We start from the raw sequence: 21,384 nt of genomic DNA, 5'->3' as shown, positions 1-21,384 counted from the left end.
GGATGGACTCTTTGGCTTTGCTTTTCTTCTCCTCATTGGATTTTTCATGTTCAAAGTTGCAGAAGCCAGATTACAAGCTCATTTTGGTTCAACTTCAGCAACTGTGCATTCCATTGCCATGTAATGTGATGCAATGCTATCTTTCTAGCTCTCCCTTTTTACTTCCTTTTGGATAAACAGACATATTAGGCAAGCATTTTGGAGCTTTCACCTAAATAACTACAGGTGGTGAGATAAGCTGCACAATATAATTGACCTTTCAGTATATTGTTGCACACACACCATCTATTTAGCAAATGCCCTTGTTATCAACAGCAGCCTTTTAAACTCACCTGAGCTAACAGGTATGTGCGCTGGTTACTCTGCTGCGCTTAAAATTTCTTTTTTGGTTTACTACAATGCCTTTTCTGAAACGTTGTCTCCTTCTGCTGGAACACTGACTTCTTTCATTTAATGCCTGCAGACTATAAAAGAGAACCCAACCCAAAAAGTTTGGTTGATTAGTCTGTGGCATTCTGTTAAACTGTTGCTTATGGCGGTCTCTGTGAGCTTCTCAGCGACATTCAGCCAGCCAGGTATCCTGCCTGCAGTAGATGGAATGTGGCAATGGAACGCTGGCTGCGCGTGTCATAATAGGCTCTGAGCCTTTATATACCTGTGCACAGCAGCAGCCACCTTCAGTCTGCTGCTGGACAGCCAGCAGCAGCAGCAGCAGGAGAGGTATGTAATCAGGAGCCCTCCTGCTAAGGGTAGACAGCTGCTCGTTCCACCCCACCCCCCGCCTTAATTGGTTCTCCTCCCTTCCAACGGTGTTGAGGCGGGTGGGAACAGCAGGGGGTGAAGGTGCTGTGTTTAAAGAGGTGGAGTTATGCAGATCTAAAACGCGTGGATTGCAGCAGCAGCAAGCCGAAAAGTGCAGGCATGTAAGGGATCTAGAGGTTGACAACATGTCTTCTTAACGGGAGTCCAGGAGCTCATCTCCACAAATGGACTTTTCAGGATCCTTGGGTGGCTCCGTAGTTTGAAACCAATTCTGGTTATCGCTTCTCGGCCTTTTGGCTTAGATCTTGTATCTGGTCAGAAGGATCCTATAGTGTCTCCCCCTCGGCCTTGCAGCATCGCCACTTAGGTGGCTTAAGCTGCCTGCTGCTATTGGGGGGGGTCCAGAGGAAACGAGAGGTGATAATGGGCGTCAAGATTCGCTATGCCGGGACTGATGATATTCGGGTCAAAAATGCTTTTCGCATTGATATTGAGGAGTCGAAGAGGAATTTCTTTAACCTGCGGTTCTTGGTGGAAGTCGTCATCTTCAAGATTTTGAATGTTGGTCGTGGAGACATCATTTGCCTACAGGAGTTCCCAAAGAATGGCCGGTACGTTTTACTCCTTGATCGTATGGCAGCTTGCCAGAATCTTTTCAAGACTCTAAAGGATCAGCAAGCCTTGGATCATCCGGCTCTTGATGGGCTTACATTCACGGTATTGTATACTAAGGGGGAAGTGCCAGTTGTTGTGTTTATGCACAACCCCCTTGTGGATGTGGAGGACATTACTAGATTCCTGAACCGTCATTGCAGCTATGTGTCCTACTCACACAAGGTGAGGAATGAGGTGGGCTTGTGGACTGGCAAACACAAGTTTTTTGTTCGGTTCCAGGAGGACCCCCAGGGACCTGGGGGTATCCACTACCCTCCCCTCAGTTTTGCCATCGGGAGGGATAGAGGGTATATGTTTTTTCCTGGTGCTCCGCGTTTTTGCAGGAAGTGTAAATCCTTTGGACACTACCAAGAGGACTGCACGGTGGAGAAGTTTTGTGGGAAATGCAATAAAGAGGGTCATCTGGCAATGGAGTGTACTAACTCCATGGTTTGTAATGCATGTGGCGAGGAGGGACACGCTTTCAAGGACTGTCCCCATCGTTCCAGGTCATATGCAGAGGCCGTGTCCCCACGTCCTACTACTGCCGCCACTATTGGTGAGGCGATCGAGGCAGTAAGGGACTTCATGGAAGAGATGGAGCAAGCACCCGATCCTGCTGGTGGAAGCGCTGTTGAGATAGAGCCTGCAGATATGTCAATTCTGCTTGATGTGAGTGGTGAGGGAGAAGTGAGCGGTTCACTCTCCACAACGCCGGTGTTGGCTTTGGAAAGCTCAGAGGCAATTCATGAAGGTGGTGGTGGCCAGGGTGACTTCACCGGGGCTGTGGTGAGGCCCCCTGATGAGGACTCTGATGTGTCTTCTGCAAAGAAGTTCCGGCCAGATTTTTCACCTGCCAGTATTGGGAGCATCAGCCCCTTAAGTGATAGGAGCTATCCCGAGAGCTACAGTGCCTCTCCTAGGAGGTCTTTTTTTGAGGAGGGGGCCAGCATTCTCTGCTTAACATCAGGAATCGAGTTTCAAGACGAGAAAGGTTGACTCTTCGGTGGGGGGTATGTTCTTTTTTACCGAATATGGTTAAAAAATGGGCTCCAACGTGGGCTGTAGTGTACTGTCAAAAAATGTAAGGCTTATAAAATCTAAGCCTAGAAGATTGGCTATACTGGAAGAACTAAAAAATCTTGGAGCAAATATTTACTGTCTGCAAGAGTGCGGAATTGAAGAGTCACCTCCTGAAAAGGACTGGGTATATGGGCATAGTATTTGGTCAGGTTCAATGACAAACAAAAATGATGGTGTGGGGATTTTGTTGGGGAATAGGGATTTAAGTTTTGAAAATTATATGGTGGTGGAGCCAGGTCGTTGTATAATGGCAGTGGTTAAGGGGAGAGGGTGGAGGGTGAAAATTGTTAACGTGTATTGTCCAATTAACAAAGGGGATAGGTTAGCACTATTAGAGAAAATATGTTTATTTTTGCCTGGAAGGATTCCAATATTATTAGTTGGTGATTTCAATTGTGTTTCTGAAGGGGAAATTGATGTCACGGGTAAGGTCCTTAATCAAATTACATCTGATTTTTCTTTTTTAGATGCAGCGGAATTTTTGAGTAAGCCACCACCGGCCACATATAGAGCTGATAGGGGAGGAATAGTGTCCAGGATTGACCGCATGCTGTATACAAATAGAGGTTTGGTGTGTAAATTTTTTAAACAGCATGTTTTTTCTTTCACAGACCATGAATGTTTGTGGGGTATGTTTGAAGGTGATAAAAAAATGGTGCATGGTGTTGGGGTATGGAAGCTAAATGTTAGGTTGTTAGAGGATGTTAGGGTTATGAGAGACTTCGAAAGTAAGTATGAATGGTGGAGGTCTAGGAAAAATAATTTTGTGGATGTGACTGTATGGTGGGATTGGGTGAAAGTGGAAATTAAGAATTTTTTTAGGAGGTGGGGTTATAAAAAAGCAGCAATTGAAAGAGGCAGATTTAAAGATTTAAATATGAGGATTGAGTGGTTACATAAAATGAGTATGAAAGGAATTGATGTTAGTGATCAACTCAGAGGAGCGAGAGATGAGATGAAGCGTGTTTTGGAAAAGCGTGGGAAGGAAATTATTTTTAGGACGAGAGTTGAGCATTTGGATATGGATGAGAAGTGTACGAGGTACTTTTTTAAAAAAATGTGCAGTAAAAAAGATGAGTTGGATGAGGTTGTAAATGATAATGGTATGACTGTGGTTGGAAGGGAAGTGTTCGATGAGGTACATAGTTTCTATAGTAGTTTATTTGAGTCTAAATGGGTGGATGGGGGTTTGAAAGAGCATGTGTTAGGTATGTTGGAGAGTCAGCTTGAATCAGGGGAACGTGAGTGTTTGAGTGAGGATATTGTTTTTGATGAGGTTAAAAAGGCGGTGGATGGTGCGAAAAAGAATAAAACACCTGGGAAAGATGGGTTGCCTGTGGAGTTTTATGTAAAAGCATGGGATGTGATTGGTGTTGATTTTGTGGAGGTATGTCAATATATGTGGATGAATGGTGTACTTTGTAATTCCATGAAAGAAGGAGTAGTTGTTTTACTATATAAGAAGGGTGAGAAAAAGAATTTGCGTAATTGGAGGCCGATTACATTACTCAATGCAGATTATAAAGTCTTTAGCAAAATTCTGGCTAACCGTATGCGTGGGGTGATTGGAAGTGTGGTTGGTGATGATCAAGTGTGCGCGGTGCCAGGTAGGTGTGTGACTGATAACCTCTTGTTGTTGAGAGACGTAATTGGAGATTGTATGTTTAGGAAGGGGAAATGTATGGTTTTTTGTGTGGATTTTGAGAAAGCTTTTGATAGAGTGTCGCATGCGTTTATGTTTGAGGTGTTATTTAGGATGGGTTTTCCTAGTGTTTTTGTGAATGCCATAAGGTGTTTGTATGATGGTGTGGTGAGTGAAGTGTTAGTGAATGGATGTTTGAGTGAGAAGGTGTGCATAAAATCAGGGGTCAGGCAGGGGTGTCCGTTGTCCCCTGTCCTGTTTATAAGTGTGATTGAGCCCCTGTTGTGCATGATTCGGAAAGAGAAAGTGATGAATGGTCTTCTGATCCCAGGGAGTGGTGGAAAGACTGTAAAGGTAATGGGGTATATGGACGATGTTGTTGTGGTGAGTGATAATATGGCTGCTATGAATCGAGCAAGGTTGCTTTTAGATTTCTTTTGTGGTGCATCTGGTTTTAGGGTGAATTGGGGGAAGTGTAGCTTTAAGTGTTTCGGGGATTCGAGTGTTAGGATGGATGGTGTGATATGTGAAGAAGGTGCTATTAAGGTTTTGGGGGTGTGGTTTAACAAAGATCTGAAAGGGAATGAGAGTTGGGATGAATGCGGTAAGAGGATTGAACAGAAGTTAAATTTTTGGAGGTTACGGGACTTGACATTGTCAGGCAAAGTCCTTATTATTAAGTCAGTGATTCTTCCTATGTTACTTTTTGTGTCAGTGGTTTTTCCAGCCCCTTATAGGGGTTTTAGGCGGATTGAGAAGCTAATTTTTACGTTTTATTGGGGAAGTAAGATGGAAAAACTTAAAAGGGAATATTTGTGTAAGTTACGTGAACATGGGGGAATGGATTTCCCAAATTTTGAATTTTGTCTTGGTTTAAATTATATTAAAACGGTGGTTGTTCTGTTAGGTAGGGATAACAAGACGGCTTTTATGATTAAATATATGGCTGGATGGATGTTGTTTGGGTTGAAATGGATGAGAAGGGATGCAAGAGTGCCTGTTTCGTTTAAATGTCCAGTGTGGTATGAGTTTGTTGAAAAATTTGTTGTCAAGCATGATTTGTTGGATGTTCCTATGGGTGATTTCAAAGTGATAAGGAATGTAAGGAGAAGGATGCGTGTTAGAGAGTTTGAATGTAACATTAGGGGCTTGAGATCGAGTGAAGCGTTGTGTGTATGGAGGAACCTGAGTATAAAAGGAATATCGAATAGGCAGTGTGATATCGTATGGATGAGTTTGCATGAGATTTTGCCTGTGAGAGAGGTACAGAAGAGGAGGGATCTGATTAGAACAGAGGTATGTCCGAGGGATGGATGTGGGGCGAGTGAAACTGTTATGCATTTGGTTTGGAATTGTGATTATGCTCAGAGTGTTTGGAAGGGAGTGGGTGGTTTATGCAAGGAACTAGCGGGCGTGAATTTTATAAATTGGAGAGTGGTAATGTTTGGGATGGGTGCAAGTAGCCGGGTGAAAGAGAGATTGTTGTGGTTGATAATGGCATGTGTAATAGAAAGTCTGTGGGACGTTAGGAATTTGTGTTTATTTAAAAGGAAAATAATCTCAGTTAATAATTGTGTTAGGATGGTTTTGTCAAGGTTATACATAGTTTATTTATGGGACAGCCGTGGCGGTGGTGGCTCTGATTCAGAAGGTTTTTGGAAAGTCAAAAAATGGAGGTCACTGGTAAAGTACCAGTAAGTCCTTGTTTAAGTGTTGTGATCTGTCTTTTTTTATGATAATGGTATGTTTTATAGTTTTTTGTCCATTCAAAAGGTATTACAACTGTTTCAGTATAAAGTTATAAATATGAAATAAAGAAAGTACCATTATGATGTAAGACTGGGCAACGTAGTATGAGTTTTTATACTATTGATTGTTGCTTGAAAAATTTTACTGAATGGTATAAAAAAAAAAAAAAAATCTGTTCTTATCAGTTTAATATCTGATACGTCCCCTATCTAGGGACCATATATTAAATGGATTTTTAGAACAGGGAGATGGAAAAAGAGCTTGCTCTGTCCACTCCACGCATTGACCTGGTATTGCAGTATCTCCAGGACCGGTGCACCCCTTCTTTAATGCAGTTTCTAAAATCAGAAAGAATTGAATTCAATGTTTTTTGTTCATTTTGCTTGTTTGTCGGATTTTGGGATGGACTCTTTGGCTTTGCTTTTCTTCTCCTCATTGGATTTTTCATGTTCAAAGTTGCAGAAGCCAGATTACAAGCTCATTTTGGTTCAACTTCAGCAACTGTGCATTGCATTGCCATGTAATGTGATGCAATGCTATCTTTCTAGCTCTCCCTTTTTACTTCCTTTTGGATAAACAGACATATTAGGCAAGCATTTTGGAGCTTTCACCTAAATAACTACAGGTGGTGAGATAAGCTGCACAATATAATTGACCTTTCAGTATATTGTTGCACACAAACCATCTATTTAGCAAATGCCCTTGTTATCAACAGCAGCCTTTTAAACTCACCTGAGCTAACAGGTATGTGCGCTGGTTACTCTGCTGCGCTTAAAATTTCTTTTTTGGTTTGCTACAATGCCTTTTCTGAAACGTTGTCTCCTTCTGCTGGAACACTGACTTCTTTCATTTAATGCCTGCAGACTATAAAAGAGAACCCAACCCAAAAAGTTTGGTTGATTAGTCTGTGGCATTCTGTTAAACTGTTGCTTATGGCGGTCTCTGTGAGCTTCTCAGCGACATTCAGCCAGCCAGGTATCCTGCCTGCAGTAGATGGAATGTGGCAATGGAACGCTGGCTGCGCGTGTCATAATAGGCTCTGAGCCTTTATATACCTGTGCACAGCAGCAGCCACCTTCAGTCTGCTGCTGGACAGCCAGCAGCAGCAGCAGCAGGAGAGGTATGTAATCAGGAGCCCTCCTGCTAAGGGTAGACAGCTGCTCGTTCCACCCCACCCCCCGCCTTAATTGGTTCTCCTCCCTTCCAACGGTGTTGAGGCGGGTGGGAACAGCAGGGGGTGAAGGTGCTGTGTTTAAAGAGGTGGAGTTATGCAGATCTAAAACGCGTGGATTGCAGCAGCAGCAAGCCGAAAAGTGCAGGCATGTAAGGGATCTAGAGGTTGACAACATGTCTTCTTAACGGGAGTCCAGGAGCTCATCTCCACAAATGGACTTTTCAGGATCCTTGGGTGGCTCCGTAGTTTGAAACCAATTCTGGTTATCGCTTCTCGGCCTTTTGGCTAAGATCAAGTGTAGTATCTGTTCTTATCAGTTTAATATCTGATACGTCCCCTATCTGGGGACCATATATTAAATGGATTTTTAGAACAGGGAGATGGAAAAAGATCTTGCTCTGTCCACTCCACGCATTGACCTGGTATTGCAGTATCTCCAGGACCGGTGCACCCCTTCTTTAATGCAGTTTCTAAAATCAGAAAGAATTGAATTCAATGTTTTTTGTTCATTTTGCTTGTTTGTCGGATTTTGGGATGGACTCTTTGGCTTTGCTTTTCTTCTCCTCATTGGATTTTTCATGTTCAAAGTTGCAGAAGCCAGATTACAAGCTCATTTTGGTTCAACTTCAGCAACTGTGCATTGCATTGCCATGTAATGTGATGCAATGCTATCTTTCTAGCTCTCCCTTTTTACTTCCTTTTGGATAAACAGACATATTAGGCAAGCATTTTGGAGCTTTCACCTAAATAACTACAGGTGGTGAGATAAGCTGCACAATATAATTGACCTTTCAGTATATTGTTGCACACACACCATCTATTTAGCAAATGCCCTTGTTATCAACAGCAGCCTTTTAAACTCACCTGAGCTAACAGGTATGTGCGCTGGTTACTCTGCTGCGCTTAAAATTTCTTTTTTGGTTTGCTACAATGCCTTTTCTGAAACGTCTCCTTCTGCTGGAACACTGACTTCTTTCATTTAATGCCTGCAGACTATAAAAGAGAACCCAACCCAAAAAGTTTGGTTGATTAGTCTGTGGCATTCTGTTAAACTGTTGCTTATGGCGGTCTCTGTGAGCTTCTCAGCGACATTCAGCCAGCCAGGTATCCTGCCTGCAGTAGATGGAATGTGGCAATGGAACGCTGGCTGCGCGTGTCATAATAGGCTCTGAGCATTTATATACCTGTGCACAGCAGCAGCCACCTTCAGTCTGCTGCTGGACAGCCAGCAGCAGCAGCAGGAGAGGTATGTAATCAGGAGCCCTCCTGCTAAGGGTAGACAGCTGCTCGTTCCACCCCACCCCCCGCCTTAATTGGTTCTCCTCCCTTCCAACGGTGTTGAGGCGGGTGGGAACAGCAGGGGGTGAAGGTGCTGTGTTTAAAGAGGTGGAGTTATGCAGATCTAAAACGCGTGGATTGCAGCAGCAGCAAGCCGAAAAGTGCAGGCATGTAAGGGATCTAGAGGTTGACAACATGTCTTCTTAACGGGAGTCCAGGAGCTCATCTCCACAAATGGACTTTTCAGGATCCTTGGGTGGCTCCGTAGTTTGAAACCAATTCTGGTTATCGCTTCTCGGCCTTTTGGCTAAGATCAAGTGTAGTATCTGTTCTTATCAGTTTAATATCTGATACGTCCCCTATCTGGGGACCATATATTAAATGGATTTTTAGAACAGGGAGATGGAAAAAGAGCTTGCTCTGTCCACTCCACGCATTGACCTGGTATTGCAGTATCTCCAGGACCGGTGCACCCCTTCTTTAATGCAGTTTCTAAAATCAGAAAGAATTGAATTCAATGTTTTTTGTTCATTTTGCTTGTTTGTCGGATTTTGGGATGGACTCTTTGGCTTTGCTTTTCTTCTCCTCATTGGATTTTTCATGTTCAAAGTTGCAGAAGCCAGATTACAAGCTCATTTTGGTTCAACTTCAGCAACTGTGCATTGCATTGCCATGTAATGTGATGCAATGCTATCTTTCTAGCTCTCCCTTTTTACTTCCTTTTGGATAAACAGACATATTAGGCAAGCATTTTGGAGCTTTCACCTAAATAACTACAGGTGGTGAGATAAGCTGCACAATATAATTGACCTTTCAGTATATTGTTGCACACACACCATCTATTTAGCAAATGCCCTTGTTATCAACAGCAGCCTTTTAAACTCACCTGAGCTAACAGGTATGTGCGCTGGTTACTCTGCTGCGCTTAAAATTTCTTTTTGGGTTTGCTACAATGCCTTTTCTGAAACGTTGTCTCCTTCTGCTGGAACACTGACTTCTTTCATTTAATGCCTGCAGACTATAAAAGAGAACCCAACCCAAAAAGTTTGGTTGATTAGTCTGTGGCATTCTGTTAAACTGTTGCTTATGGCGGTCTCTGTGAGCTTCTCAGCGACATTCAGCCAGCCAGGTATCCTGCCTGCATTAGATGGAATGTGGCAATGGAACGCTGGCTGCGCGTGTCATAATAGGCTCTGAGCCTTTATATACCTGTGCACAGCAGCAGCCACCTTCAGTCTGCTGCTGGACAGCCAGCAGCAGCAGCAGCAGGAGAGGTATGTAATCAGGAGCCCTCCTGCTAAGGGTAGACAGCTGCTCGTTCCACCCCACCCCCCGCCTTAATTGGTTCTCCTCCCTTCCAACGGTGTTGAGGCGGGTGGGAACAGCAGGGGGTGAAGGTGCTGTGTTTAAAGAGGTGGAGTTATGCAGATCTAAAACGCGTGGATTGCAGCAGCAGCAAGCCGAAAAGTGCAGGCATGTAAGGGATCTAGAGGTTGACAACATGTCTTCTTAACGGGAGTCCAGGAGCTCATCTCCACAAATGGACTTTTCAGGATCCTTGGGTGGCTCCGTAGTTTGAAACCAATTCTGGTTATCGCTTCTCGGCCTTTTGGCTAAGATCAAGTGTAGTATCTGTTCTTATCAGTTTAATATCTGATACGTCCCCTATCTGGGGACCATATATTAAATGGATTTTTAGAACAGGGAGATGGAAAAAGAGCTTGCTCTGTCCACTCCACGCATTGACCTGGTATTGCAGTATCTCCAGGACCGGTGCACCCCTTCTTTAATGCAGTTTCTAAAATCAGAAAGAATTGAATTCAATGTTTTTTGTTCATTTTGCTTGTTTGTCGGATTTTGGGATGGACTCTTTGGCTTTGCTTTTCTTCTCCTCATTGGATTTTTCATGTTCAAAGTTGCAGAAGCCAGATTACAAGCTCATTTTGGTTCAACTTCAGCAACTGTGCATTGCATTGCCATGTAATGTGATGCAATGCTATCTTTCTAGCTCTCCCTTTTTACTTCCTTTTGGATAAACAGACATATTAGGCAAGCATTTTGGAGCTTTCACCTAAATAACTACAGGTGGTGAGATAAGCTGCACAATATAATTGACCTTTCAGTATATTGTTGCACACACACCATCTATTTAGCAAATGCCCTTGTTATCAACAGCAGCCTTTTAAACTCACCTGAGCTAACAGGTATGTGCGCTGGTTACTCTGCTGCGCTTAAAATTTCTTTTTTGGTTTGCTACAATGCCTTTTCTGAAACGTTGTCTCCTTCTGCTGGAACACTGACTTTTTTCATTTAATGCCTGCAGACTATAAAAGAGAACCCAACCCAAAAAGTTTGGTTGATTAGTCTGTGGCATTCTGTTAAACTGTTGCTTATGGCGGTCTCTGTGAGCTTCTCAGCGACATTCAGCCAGCCAGGTATCCTGCCTGCAGTAGATGGAATGTGGCAATGGAACGCTGGCTGCGCGTGTCATAATAGGCTCTGAGCCTTTATATACCTGTGCACAGCAGCAGCCACCTTCAGTCTGCTGCTGGACAGCCAGCAGCAGCAGCAGCAGGAGAGGTATGTAATCAGGAGCCCTCCTGCTAAGGGTAGACAGCTGCTCGTTCCACCCCACCCCCCGCCTTAATTGGTTCTCCTCCCTTCCAACGGTGTTGAGGCGGGTGGGAACAGCAGGGGGTGAAGGTGCTGTGTTTAAAGAGGTGGAGTTATGCAGATCTAAAACGCGTGGATTGCAGCAGCAGCGAGCCGAAAAGTGCAGGCATGTAAGGGATCTAGAGGTTGACAACATGTCTTCTTAACGGGAGTCCAGGAGCTCATCTCCACAAATGGACTTTTCAGGATCCTTGGGTGGCTCCGTAGTTTGAAACCAATTCTGGTTATCGCTTCTCGGCCTTTTGGCTAAGATCAAGTGTAGTATCTTTCGAAAAGGCGGTTTTGGATGTTGGCCGCCCTAGTAGATTGATACATTATGCACACTGGGGTTTAGGCGCTTGTTAGTACGCCAGGTGGCTAATATAGTCATCTGGTGGAAAGCATGGCCCCCAGGATCGACGCCATTGGGCCGGGGAAGATCGAAAGCCCTAAGTGTGAAGTGCCCCAGGAGTGGTGACCCTGGGGTGCCTTAACTCACTGGGATTGGGAACCCCACTTGAGTTTATGGCACATTTGCACTAGCACTTCAATATTTCTTTCTTCACACACACCCTTATTCCGGGCCTTCTGGCCTTAGGATGGGGAATTTTTCAATTCCCGGTCGAAGGTCCGGGCAGTATTATACTGTGAAACCTTCACTATTTATTTAATTTTTTTGTCACTGTGTGTCCACTTTTTCACGTGTGTCCACGTCCTTACTAGGATTTTGTCGGGATGCGGTTCCCTTACGGGTTCCTCTCTTGGCAGGTCTAGGGGGGGAGTGTGTGGCCATCAGGTTCCGCTCCCCCCTGAACCCCCCTGGCTCTCCTTTTTCGGGAGGAGAGCGTTGTTGGCTCCCCTCTTCCGGGAGGGGAGCACAGTCTTTGGCTCCCAGTGCCTTGCTCGGGTGAGAACTCGGGCAGGTGCTGGGGGTAAGATTGGGTCGCCTCTGGCTCCGGCTGGAGGTGGCTATTTGTCCCTGTTCCTCGCTGTGGCCTTCTGGCTCGGAGGGACGGGGAATGGTTTGGGGGACACTTCTCCTTTTGGAGAGGGTTTCAAGAAGACCAGCATCCTAGTGCACTTTTTTTGTGGCACTTGTCACTTTTTTAAGCGCACTCGGGTTTTGTACACGAATTCGGGCTTTCGAAAGAAAAAAAAATCTGTTCTTATCAGTTTAATATCTGATACGTCCCCTATCTGGGGACCATATATTAAATGGATTTTTAGAACAGGGAGATGGAAAAAGAGCTTGCTCTGTCCACTCCACGCATTGACCTGGTATTGCAGTATCTCCAGGACCGGTGCACCCCTTCTTTAATGCAGTTTCTAAAATCAGAAAGAATTGAATTCAATGTTTTTTGTTCATTTTGCTTGTTTGTCGGATTTTGGGATGGACTCTTTGGCTTTGCTTTTCTTCTCCTCATTGGATTTTTCATGTTCAAAGTTGCAGAAGCCAGATTACAAGCTCATTTTGGTTCAACTTCAGCAACTGTGCATTGCATTGCCATGTAATGTGATGCAATGCTATCTTTCTAGCTCTCCCTTTTTACTTCCTTTTGGATAAACAGACATATTAGGCAAGCATTTTGGAGCTTTCACCTAAATAACTACAGGTGGTGAGATAAGCTGCACAATATAATTGACCTTTCAGTATATTGTTGCACACACACCATCTATTTAGCAAATGCCCTTGTTATCAACAGCAGCCTTTTAAACTCACCTGAGCTAACAGGTATGTGCGCTGGTTACTCTGCTGCGCTTAAAATTTCTTTTTTGGTTTGCTACAATGCCTTTTCTGAAACGTTGTCTCCTTCTGCTGGAACACTGACTTCTTTCATTTAATGCCTGCAGACTATAAAAGAGAACCCAACCCAAAAAGTTTGGTTGATTAGTCTGTGGCATTCTGTTAAACTGTTGCTTATGGCGGTCTCTGTGAGCTTCTCAGCGACATTCAGCCAGCCAGGTATCCTGCCTGCAGTAGATGGAATGTGGCAATGGAACGCTGGCTGCGCGTGTCATAATAGGCTCTGAGCCTTTATATACCTGTGCACAGCAGCAGCCACCTTCAGTCTGCTGCTGGACAGCCAGCAGCAGCAGCAGCAGGAGAGGTATGTAATCAGGAGCCCTCCTGCTAAGGGTAGACAGCTGCTCGTTCCACCCCACCCCCCGCCTTAATTGGTTCTCCTCCCTTCCAACGGTGTTGAGGCGGGTGGGAACAGCAGGGGGTGAAGGTGCTGTGTTTAAAGAGGTGGAGTTATGCAGATCTAAAACGCGTGGATTGCAGCAGCAGCAAGCCGAAAAGTGCAGGCATGTAAGGGATCTAGAGGTTGACAACATGTCTTCTTAACGGGAGTCCAGGAGCTCATCTCCACAAATGGACTTTTCAGGATCCTTGGGTGGCTCCGTAGTTTGAAACCAATTCTGGTTATCGCTTCTCGGCCTTTTGGCTAAGATCAAGTGTAGTATCTGTTCTTATCAGTTTAATATCTGATACGTCCCCTATCTGGGGACCATATATTAAATGGATTTTTAGAACAGGGAGATGGAAAAAGAGCTTGCTCTGTCCACTCCACGCATTGACCTGGTATTGCAGTATCTCCAGGACCGGTGCACCCCTTCTTTAATGCAGTTTCTAAAATCAGAAAGAATTGAATTCAATGTTTTTTGTTCATTTTGCTTGTTTGTCGGATTTTGGGATGGACTCTTTGGCTTTGCTTTTCTTCTCCTCATTGGATTTTTCATGTTCAAAGTTGCAGAAGCCAGATTACAAGCTCATTTTGGTTCAACTTCAGCAACTGTGCATTGCATTGCCATGTAATGTGATGCAATGCTATCTTTCTAGCTCTCCCTTTTTACTTCCTTTTGGATAAACAGACATATTAGGCAAGCATTTTGGAGCTTTCACCTAAATAACTACAGGTGGTGAGATAAGCTGCACAATATAATTGACCTTTCAGTATATTGTTGCACACACACCATCTATTTAGCAAATGCCCTTGTTATCAACAGCAGCCTTTTAAACTCACCTGAGCTAACAGGTATGTGCGCTGGTTACTCTGCTGCGCTTAAAATTTCTTTTTTGGTTTGCTACAATGCCTTTTCTGAAACGTTGTCTCCTTCTGCTGGAACACTGACTTCTTTCATTTAATGCCTGCAGACTATAAAAGAGAACCCAACCCAAAAAGTTTGGTTGATTAGTCTGTGGCATTCTGTTAAACTGTTGCTTATGGCGGTCTCTGTGAGCTTCTCAGCGACATTCAGCCAGCCAGGTATCCTGCCTGCAGTAGATGGAATGTGGCAATGGAACGCTGGCTGCGCGTGTCATAATAGGCTCTGAGCCTTTATATACCTGTGCACAGCAGCAGCCACCTTCAGTCTGCTGCTGGACAGCCAGCAGCAGCAGCAGCAGGAGAGGTATGTAATCAGGAGCCCTCCTGCTAAGGGTAGACAGCTACTCGTTCCACCCCACCCCCCGCCTTAATTGGTTCTCCTCCCTTCCAACGGTGTTGAGGCGGGTGGGAACAGCAGGGGGTGAAGGTGCTGTGTTTAAAGAGGTGGAGTTATGCAGATCTAAAACGCGTGGATTGCAGCAGCAGCAAGCCGAAAAGTGCAGGCATGTAAGGGATCTAGAGGTTGACAACATGTCTTCTTAACGGGAGTCCAGGAGCTCATCTCCACAAATGGACTTTTCAGGATCCTTGGGTGGCTCCGTAGTTTGAAACCAATTCTGGTTATCGCTTCTCGGCCTTTTGGCTAAGATCAGGTGCAGTGATCTAAAGGTTGCTGCCTTGGTCTCGGCTAGGAGGTGCCTGGGGTACCCGACTTGTTGGCCTTGGGGGATCGCTCTCTCTTAACGGAGGGAGCTTCACCTCCTTGCAGCTATTGGCAGGTCGGCTTAGTCCCCGGACAACGGGGAGCGATCGCGTCTTGTCTTCGGGGCGACCCGAGGAAATAAGGGCGTTTTCCTTTGCTGAGCTTTATCGCTTAGTGGGCTGTGTAAGTTCTTGGGGTACCCCTCCCTCGGTCTTGGGTTTGTTCCTGCTTTTGTGGGATTCATTCCCTTGTTACTATTGGGGGAGGGCTTAGTCCCTGAGGGCCGAAAATGCCTTTTTCTTTTGGATTTGCGGTGGGGGAGACTCCACTGCGACAGTCCATTAGAATCATGGTGGATGAATGCCAGCGCCATGAGAAGAATCTGCAGTACATCGTGCATGAGATTCTTTTTGGGTTCTTCCACCTGGAGCGAGATAAGATCCTGTGTCTTTACGATCAGGAATTCCGTGGGCGATATACCATTTCCTTTATGGCTAAATCATGCTGTGATAATATCCATGCAGCACTGATGGTTGCGGACAAGGACGATGAGAGACTGAACGGGCTGAGCTTTGACTTCCTGTACGGTGAAGAGGAAGTACTCTTGGTGATCTTCATGTACAGCCCATTCGTCTCTGAGGGCGATATCGAAACCTTTTTGAAGCGTTACTGCAAGTCAGTGCGCTTCTCACATGATATCCTCAACTCCCAGCGCTTCTGGAATGGGAAGAGGAAATACCTGGTGAAGTTCCATCCAGATCAGAGCGGCATTGGTGGTCTTCACCACCCGCCTGCTAATTTTGCCATTGGTAATGTCAGGGGATTCCTACGCTACCCAGGAATGCCCCTTCAATGCCGGAATTGTCATGAATATGGGCATACACGAGAAAATTGTACAAGGGCTCATGTAGTCTTTTGCAACAAGTGCGGTAAGAGTGGGCACACCTCCGCTACGTGTGACTCTGAGATCGTATGTAACCTATGTGGGAAGGCAGGTCACGCCTTCAGGAATTGTCCGAGCAAAAAGTCAAAAACATATGACATGTTTAAGTCAGGTCAACTGACTATCCAAGAATACTTCGGAGGGAGTATTACTACACCTGCCCCTGGACCTGGGTTGGCGCACGCTGACGGGTCCGGAACAAATCCTTCAACGGCTCCGCCAGAGGGCCCGCTGGTAGTTCCACAGAAGGACGGTCGTAGGGGTTCCATAAGATTAACCGAGGGTTCGCTCTCTGTGGAATTGATCGATGTTCTGGCTCTAGATGTTGCCGTATCTCAGAGTCAAGAGGAAGGGTCCTCATCCAGCATGAATGCACCACCGGCATTATGTGGAACTGAGGAGACCTCTAGTACCCCGATTAAGCAAGCACCCAGATTCGCCACACCATCATCGGTGATCTTGGGTAAGGGCAAAAAGGGTACGCTCCTTAATCGATCAACCAGTGTGTCGGATAGAGAGACCTCTAGGGCGCGAAGTAAAAAGGACCCGGCTAAGACCCAGTCGAGCCCTGGTCCTCGAACCAGAAGTCGCAGTAGTTCCGTGACCAGACCAGAGGACAAGACGACCCAGAGGGATGACACCCGTTCCATAGACCAGACCGCCATGAGGACTGCAGATGCACAGGACTTGGAAAAGATGGACAGCTCCCAGCCTCTGAAAAGGCAACGGGAGGACGTAAAGCAACCTGATATCCAAAGAAAACACGGATGTCGAGGTCCAGATGAGGAGTCAAAAGTGGATGATGCCTTTTTGCCTGCTTCAGATCCCGGTAATATTAAACAAATCCTGACCCCTGGAGATGCGGAGGAGGAGGTGCCGTGTATTGACTTCTTCCCATCTTCAGATCCTGATTCTTCTTAATGTCTGATCCTTTTAAAATCTCCTCACTAAATGTGAGGTCCCTAAAGAGCCCTACACGTAGGGCTGCTTTATTTTCTTATTTAGAGACATTGGACTTTGATTTCTGGTTTCTACAAGAATGTGGTATACAGAGTAATTTAAATTATAAGGACTTAAAAGAAGACTGGAAACTGGGCGCTTCTGTGTGGTCCGGTGCTAATGACTGTCGTGCTGCCGGAGTTGGACTACTTTGCCGTGGACATTCTACCATCATTCAATCTGTGACTGAAATTATACCTGGCAGAGCTATTTTAATACATCTTGTTTTTAATGGACTTTCTTTACGTTTATTAAATGTGTACGCTCCTCCTGGGAAGCAGGAAAGGGCGGATTTACTTGAAATATTGCCATTATTTTGTGTTGGGTCAACCCCCCTGCTAGTGGGAGGAGATTTTAATTGTTTACGTGATGGGGAATCCCGGCAGGGTGGGGATGTGAATCGTAAAGACCGTACCTCCTATTTGTTGAAAAGTTTAATTGATGATTTTAGATTACAGGACTGCTGGAAGGAACTCTTGCCGGCGGATCCAGGTGTTACATGGTCCAATGGAAGAGTTTCTTCTAGAATTGATTTCATATTTGCTTCTACTGCCTTTAAACCTTGTAAATGTTTTCTTTTATCTAATTTATTCTCTGATCATAAAGTTTTATCTGTGTTTTTAGAGTTAGCAGGGGAACAAAATACCTCAAGAGGCCCATGGAGATTAAATACAACTCTCCTAGAGGATATTGATATTCAAAAGAGGTTTGTGCAGGCCTACCAGTGCTGGCAATCAAAGAGAGACCCCCGCGCCTCGATGCTGGATTGGTGGGAGAGCATTAAACCTAAGATTAAATTCTTTTTTATTAAGGCAGGGAAAATGAAAGCAAAAAAGAAAAAGCAGTGGTTTTATGTTTTTAATATGAGATTACAAGTACTCTTTAAACTAAAAGAAGTTGGTATTGATGTGGATGATGATATTGCAAATCTTAAGTCTGAAATAAAAAATGCTCTTAATGAAAAAGGAAAACAAATAATTTTTAACTCCCATGTACAGCACCTGGAGGAAGGAGAGAAATGCTCCCGATTCTTCTTCAAAAAGGTAATGGGGAGGAGGGACGCAATCCTAAATCTTGAAGGTGAAAATGATATTAAGGGTATGTTAGGAAAAGCTTTTAATTTTTATCAACTTCTTTTTAACACTAAAGTTATAGATCCATCCTTTTTAGAGTATGCTATTAATTCCCTTGATTTTAAGTTAGATATTTTAGACCAGGGTATTTTATCTAGGGATCTCACCAGTGAGGAACTTTTACAGATTTTTAAAAGTTTCTCCAGTGGGAAAGCCCCTGGGGAAGACGGTCTACCGATTGAGTTTTATCTGACTTTTTGGGGAATTTTAAAGAACGATATGTTTTTATTGTTTAAAGAAGCTTTTAATACTAATAAATTACCCCCATCTTGGAGGAGAGGTCTGGTATCTTTAATATATAAAAAAGGGGATAGGAGCCAACTTAAAAACTGGCGGCCTATTACGCTTTTAAACCTTGATTATAAAATTTTAGCTAAACTTATTGCAGTCCGTTTAAAACCCTTTATAGCCAAATTAATTCACCCTAACCAGGTATGTGGTGTTCCCGGAAGAACCATAGCTGAGTCCCTCAACATAATTAGGGATACCATATGGTATTCAAAAGAGAGAAGTCAAAACCTTGCTATTTTATCCTTAGACTTTGAAAAAGCTTTTGACAGGGTATCGCATGAATTTCTTTTTATGGTTCTTAAAAAAATGGCGTTTCCAGAGAAAATTTTAACCCGCATTATGCTTTTATATCATTCTTGTTTTAGTCAAATTTCTGTAAATGGGTTTTTAACGAAGGGGGTTCCTCTATTATCAGGGGTGAAACAAGGGTGCCCTCTCTCACCACTGCTCTTTATCTGTGTTATGGAACCACTATTAACCATACTGAGAAAAGATAAAGTAATTAAAGGGGTACCTATTCCCGGGAGTAGGGGTATGCAACTTAAAGCCCTAAGTTACATGGATGATGTTACCATACTATGTCCAGATTCCACATCTCTGAGGAGGGTATTGAGAAACACACAATTTTTCTGTGAAGCCTCAGGTTTTAAATTAAATATAGATAAATGTGACTGTTTTAATGTGGGGGGATGGGACTCCTCTTTGACCCCTGGGATAGTGATACAGAAAAATCACATAAAAATTTTAGGAATTATTTTTAACCAAGCCAATGAGGGGGACCCTAACTGGGACTCTGCAATGGATAAAATAGAAAAAAAGATCTCATTGTGGAATTTAAGGAACCTTAGTATGGAAGGTAAAATTTTAATTATTAAAGCTGTTTTAATTCCCATTATGTTGTATGTTGCAATGGTGTTTCCCCCTTCCAATTTACAAATCAAGAAAGTAACAAGAATTGTTTTTATGTTTTTATGGGGTTCAAAAATGGAAAAGTTAAAAAGAGATCTGATGTACAAATGTAAATCTAATGGAGGTAAAGATGTACCCAATTTTTTTACCTTTTTCCATATAAAGTATTTCTGCTTCTGTTTTAAGGTTTTTAAATCTGATGGCATTTTTAGTTATTTTTTAAAATATGCAGCAGGAATGATTTTTAAAAGGTGGTTTAGCCTACCTTTAAGTTCTCCTGTGCTCCTGTGACCACCTAAACAGTATGTGATACTTGAGAAAACGGTCAGACTTTTAGGTCTCCAGGAATTGGAGCCTGATATATTGGGGGACCAAAGGAAGGTATCTATTGCTTGCAGACACTCTGAGGACACAATTCCTGTCTCCAATTTTTCACAGGCAAGGTCCAAAACGGTGTGGCGAAATGTGTACGGGAAATATCTTGCAAATGTACACAAGGACCTTGCCTGGGCTATCGTCCACCAGTGCCTCCCTACCCGTGAGTTTCAACATAGGCGGGGGCTGGTGGCGAGAGCCAAATGTCCAAGAGATATATGCGGGGAAAGTGAGTCTGTATTGCATCTCTTTTGGAATTGTCATTTTGCACAGGAGGTTTGGAGAAAGGTAGGCCCACTTTTAAAATGGGCATGTGGCCTGAAAGATTTTAATCACTTTTATGTCTTTTATGGTCTTTTTAAGTGTCCAAATTTTAAACAATTCCGAGTTGCCTGGATTATTATTAATTGTTTTAAAAATGCCATGTGGAAAGTTAGAAATATTTTACTCTTCAAACATGATCATATTGATTCAACAGACTGTATAAAAATTGCTTTAAGTGAAATGTATATTTACTATCTCAGAGATAAAAAACTGTATGGAGCAAAAGAAGCGGCTTCTATGTGGTGTATACAATTATGGAACACAATTAGTGGTAATTAAATAAACCCAAGTACATCTGTAATTATGATTTTCTTAATTGTTACAATGGTTTTATGATGGTAAATTGTGTTTTTACAAAAAACTTGAATTGATTATTATCATGTTTTATCATTTTATTGTAATGTTATAAATGTTCTTTTTTAAAACCTTTGTAAATATACTTTTGAATCAATAAAATTGCGTTGAAACCTTATCTGTTCTTATCAGTTTAATATCTGATACGTCCCCTATCTGGGGACCATATATTAAATGGATTTTTAGAACAGGGAGATGGAAAAAGAGCTTGCTCTGTCCACTCCACGCATTGACCTGGTATTGCAGTATCTCCAGGACCGGTGCACCCCTTCTTTAATGCAGTTTCTAAAATCAGAAAGAATTGAATTCAATGTTTTTTGTTCATTTTGCTTGTTTGTCGGATTTTGGGATGGACTCTTTGGCTTTGCTTTTCTTCTCCTCATTGGATTTTTCATGTTCAAAGTTGCAGAAGCCAGATTACAAGCTCATTTTGGTTCAACTTCAGCAACTGTGCATTGCATTGCCATGTAATGTGATGCAATGCTATCTTTCTAGCTCTCCCTTTTTACTTCCTTTTGGATAAACAGACATATTAGGCAAGCATTTTGGAGCTTTCACCTAAATAACTACAGGTGGTGAGATAAGCTGCACAATATAATTGACCTTTCAGTATATTGTTGCACACACACCATCTATTTAGCAAATGCCCTTGTTATCAACAGCAGCCTTTTAAACTCACCTGAGCTAACAGGTATGTGCGCTGGTTACTCTGCTGCGCTTAAAATTTCTTTTTTGGTTTGCTACAATGCCTTTTCTGAAACGTTGTCTCCTTCTGCTGGAACACTGACTTCTTTCATTTAATGCCTGCAGACTATAAAAGAGAACCCAACCCAAAAAGTTTGGTTGATTAGTCTGTGGCATTCTGTTAAACTGTTGCTTATGGCGGTCTCTGTGAGCTTCTCAGCGACATTCAGCCAGCCAGGTATCCTGCCTGCAGTAGATGGAATGTGGCAATGGAACGCTGGCTGCGCGTGTCATAATAGGCTCTGAGCCTTTATATACCTGTGCACAGCAGCAGCCACCTTCAGTCTGCTGCTGGACAGCCAGCAGCAGCAGCAGCAGGAGAGGTATGTAATCAGGAGCCCTCCTGCTAAGGGTAGACAGCTGCTCGTTCCACCCCACCCCCCGCCTTAATTGGTTCTCCTCCCTTCCAACGGTGTTGAGGCGGGTGGGAACAGCAGGGGGTGAAGGTGCTGTGTTTAAAGAGGTGGAGTTATGCAGATCTAAAATGCGTGGATTGCAGCAGCAG

The 21,384-nt window shown here is 43.6% G+C and overlaps 7 non-coding genes and 1 pseudogene across 7 annotated transcripts; all 8 read left to right on the top strand.

The window, feature by feature from the left end:
• The first annotated feature begins 6,024 nt into the window (after positions 1 to 6,024).
• Positions 6,025 to 6,214, top strand: LOC141224499 (U2 spliceosomal RNA). Its single transcript, XR_012291906.1, has one exon. It is a non-coding gene; the product is annotated as a U2 spliceosomal RNA (small nuclear RNA).
• Positions 6,215 to 7,329: 1,115 nt separating this feature from the next.
• Positions 7,330 to 7,520, top strand: LOC141224373 (U2 spliceosomal RNA). Its single transcript, XR_012291800.1, has one exon. It is a non-coding gene; the product is annotated as a U2 spliceosomal RNA (small nuclear RNA).
• Positions 7,521 to 8,629: 1,109 nt separating this feature from the next.
• LOC141224631 (U2 spliceosomal RNA) lies at positions 8,630 to 8,820 on the top strand. Its single transcript, XR_012291967.1, has one exon. It is a non-coding gene; the product is annotated as a U2 spliceosomal RNA (small nuclear RNA).
• Positions 8,821 to 9,935: 1,115 nt separating this feature from the next.
• On the top strand, positions 9,936 to 10,126 carry LOC141224630 (U2 spliceosomal RNA). The gene has a single exon (XR_012291966.1). It is a non-coding gene; the product is annotated as a U2 spliceosomal RNA (small nuclear RNA).
• Positions 10,127 to 11,241: 1,115 nt separating this feature from the next.
• LOC141224572 (U2 spliceosomal RNA) lies at positions 11,242 to 11,333 on the top strand (annotated as a pseudogene).
• A 790-nt stretch (positions 11,334 to 12,123) lies between these two features.
• On the top strand, positions 12,124 to 12,306 carry LOC141224459 (U2 spliceosomal RNA). The gene has a single exon (XR_012291873.1). It is a non-coding gene; the product is annotated as a U2 spliceosomal RNA (small nuclear RNA).
• Positions 12,307 to 13,421: 1,115 nt separating this feature from the next.
• LOC141224629 (U2 spliceosomal RNA) lies at positions 13,422 to 13,612 on the top strand. The gene has a single exon (XR_012291965.1). It is a non-coding gene; the product is annotated as a U2 spliceosomal RNA (small nuclear RNA).
• A 6,605-nt stretch (positions 13,613 to 20,217) lies between these two features.
• Positions 20,218 to 20,406, top strand: LOC141224434 (U2 spliceosomal RNA). The gene has a single exon (XR_012291856.1). It is a non-coding gene; the product is annotated as a U2 spliceosomal RNA (small nuclear RNA).
• The last annotated feature ends 978 nt before the right edge of the window (positions 20,407 to 21,384 follow it).

This window comes from Phyllobates terribilis, unplaced genomic scaffold (assembly GCF_046119375.1).
Source record: "Phyllobates terribilis strain yellow unplaced genomic scaffold, ASM4611937v1 Scaffold_393__1_contigs__length_1774422, whole genome shotgun sequence".
Classification (NCBI taxonomy): domain Eukaryota; kingdom Metazoa; phylum Chordata; class Amphibia; order Anura; family Dendrobatidae; genus Phyllobates; species Phyllobates terribilis.
Note: the sequence above shows the minus strand (reverse complement) of the source record. Positions and strands in the feature narration are given on the sequence as shown.